Source organism: Theobroma umbraticum, unplaced genomic scaffold (assembly GCF_002168275.2).
Source record: "Theobroma umbraticum cultivar Fairchild unplaced genomic scaffold, ASM216827v3 scaffold_12.0, whole genome shotgun sequence".
Lineage (NCBI taxonomy): Eukaryota > Viridiplantae > Streptophyta > Magnoliopsida > Malvales > Malvaceae > Theobroma > Theobroma umbraticum.
This window is the reverse complement of record NW_018397272.1, coordinates 2,312,608-2,316,057: the sequence shown is the minus strand read 5'-3', so window position 1 is coordinate 2,316,057 and position 3,450 is coordinate 2,312,608.

Genomic DNA, 3,450 nt, shown 5'->3' with positions numbered 1-3,450 from the left:
ACCATCATTGGAGCTACAATTATCCACAGTGATAGTAAAAAGTTTGCTTTCCGTATACCATTCAGTTAAAGCATTCATCATTTCTTAAGCAAGAACATCCATTGTGTGAGGTGTTGGGACATATACAAATCTATATGTTTACAAAATAATACTAATGAATTTGCTCAAATTTTTTTCATAAAACCATTAATGTATAACATAACACAATTTAAAGAGTTAGAATAAAATTGCTTACCTCAAGATACACTTTGCAACTCCCAAGATTCATCAATATAATGAGCAATGACGAACATGTAACCCTTCTTTTGATTTGAAGTCCATATATCCATCGTGATTGCTATTCGACTTTTTAACTTGTCAAACCCTTATTGTAGCTTGGATTTCTTTGAGCAATAAATCTTGTGAATGTCCTCTTTAATTTAATTGCGAGAAACCATCTTAAACATGAGTTGAAGACTAACAACAAATTTCTTAAAACCAACATGAGAAATAATAGAAAGCGAAAACTTATATAAGATTATAGCACAAGCCAACTCATGCCTTGAAATGTCTTGATCAAATGTGTAATTTCTAATATGAACCTTCCCATCAACTTGTGTATCTATGCCAAATTGATTTTGCTTTTCAAAGCATTGTTCAATGCTTGAATATTTCCTCCTTACACAAGTACCCATGTGATTTTTTAAAGCTTTTGTTCCATTCTTGCTATTGGCCTTAAGAATAGCTTTACAATAATTACAAATTGCCACATCTTCCCCATCAATATTTCTCTTTCAAAACGATTCCAAACCTCCGAAGTTAATTTGTGAGGACATTTGGTACTTGAATTACACAATGAAGGTTTACTTGCAGTAAGCGAGATCAAAGGTTGACTACTACTAGTAGGAGTTTTAGAAGGCTCAACTAAAGTTACTTGTTGTGAACTTGACCCTACATTTGATGACGATTAACAGAGTGTTTTCTTGCAATTATAATTAATACTATCATCACATTTTTCTATTGTGTCCATTTTTCAAAAGACTTAGAAACATAAAAATAGTAGAATCAATGTCTAAATCAATTTTGAAAAAATAAGTATAACACAATAACACACGAACAAAATTGGTTTCTATTGCACATGAACAGAATTGTTTATCCCATGAACATAGAGCAGCTCGTTAGTATTGATATTGAGCCAAATTAGCAAGCAAAAGTCAGTAGAATGCACGGTCATTTCTCTATATGCAATTGAGTTTCTAATTAATTGGAAGTTGGAACTTTTATGATAAAAAAATAAAAAGAATAGTTTTGCCTATTGTTGTTTTGATACTACATTCATCTTAGTCTAAAGCTGCCACATTATTCTTCAAAATTTTTCATAGAAATAAAAACAATAAATAGAAAATTGATTTTAATGGAAAGATCGAGCTTGTGGAAACAATTGTTAGGCAAGAAATTCTATCAAAAATGGTTCAGACAGATGAATCTCCCCTACCTTTAACACTTACCTTTTGTCAAAAACTTTTAATTGACCAAAAAAAAATGGTGCAACTCAAGTTTGGAATGCCTAAACAGATTCTATTTGAACTTAGTCACTTAGATTATATTTCATTATAAAATAAATTCTAGCTAAAAAAAATGAGATGAGACTTAGTGATTTACCTAAATGAAGGACCAAGAATGGAAGATCGGAGTAGAAATAAGGAGCGGCTACCAGTGGCTAGGGAAGAAAAAAAAGAAGAAAGAGTGGCTAGCAATGGTTGGGGAAAAAAAGAAAGAAGAAGGAGTGGCTGGTAGTGGCTGAGGAAGAAAAAAAAAGAAGAATGAGCTACTAGCAGTCGTTGGGGAAGAAAAGAAAGAAGAAGGAGAGGGTGAAAACAGAATGGTTGGCAGTGGCTAAGGAAGAAACAAAAGAAAAAGAAGTAGCTAGAAAAGAAAAGAATGGCTAGGGTTTTTAGTCTTAATATATTATTATTATTATTATTATCATTATTATTAAATTATAAAAATCAATAATATTAATTTTTGAGAATAAAAATTAATATTATTTTATTTTTTAATAATTGTTAATTTATATAATAGTAATTATATTTTTTATAAATGAACATAATATATAATATAAAGTATATGTGTTAAAAGACATTACAAGTTATATACTATAAAGTGTGTGTATATATATATTATAATTAATAATTTTATAGGTTATAATTTTTATAATGTTAACACAAAATAAAAAGTAAAAATATTTATATTTAAAGTATATATATTAAAAGTATTTGATGTTCGCTCCATTAGTTTTTGATGATAATAAAACATTCCCATTTATTTATGTCTAACCTTTCTACTTGAGTGTGCAGGACAAATATATATTAAATAATTAGTTAATCATTCAAAAGACAATATCAAAACTCATAAAAATAAGGAGCTATAAGTAAGCAATAAAACGAGAAGCCTCTAAGTTGAATAATCAAGGGAGTTGGATGGACAAAACTCAAAAGAGAAATTGACAAGTTCAAGCAAATCGTGAAACAGAGAACACTTAGTCGACCAAGAGACAATATTAGTCGACTAAGAGCTTTCTATTAGAAACTAAGTTTAGAGATAGAGCCTATTGTCAGAAACTGGGTTCAAAGACAAAGACGACTTAATTGACTAAGTGATAACGATTATTCGACTAAGAGCATTCTGTCTGACAGTTTGAACTAAACGCTAAAAGACAAAATAATTACTAGAATTGCTCCCAAACAGTTTTCAACAGTCAAAATCTGTCTAGCTGCCAACAGAGTTGATTTTTCAAGAATAAAATGCCCTCTCAACAGCCAAGAATCAGTTTTGAAGGATTCCAAGATAAAAAAAAGCTCAAAAATCTCAAAAACTCTCTATATACTTTCTGCACTTCACTCCAATCTTTGTAATTTAGTTAAGCACTTCATCTTGTACCATCAGATCAGGTTAGTGATCATAGGTACCTCTTTATTTCTTTTCTTCTTGATTGCTTAGAGTATGCGAGACACTCAAAGGGGATTAATCAAGCTTGGGTTAGCTTGATTGAGTGTATAGGTTCTAACTCAGCCTAGAAAAGTTAGTTTTTGGGTTTTGATTGATCTCAGGAAAAATCATTGTTGAAGATTGTGGTTGAGCCTGTTAAAAGCCATTGTAAAAGCTTGGTGAAAGCTTGAGAATTTCACCGTTTATAGTGATTTGATTTGGAAAATCTTTGGTTGAACGATCAAGGTAGTAAATGTAGGTCTTTGACCGAACCACTATAAATCTTTGTGTTTTGTCTTCCTTGCTTTATTTTTCATTTCATTCCTTGTTAGATTATTCCTTATCTTGCATTTAACTTTACATCATTGAACTTAAACTTGTCCCTAAATAGAGGTCAAATCTTGTAAGAGCCAAAAAGTGCTATTCATCCCCCTTCTTGCAAGAACTTTGCTGAAGAAATGCAGGGTGAATTTGAGATGAGCA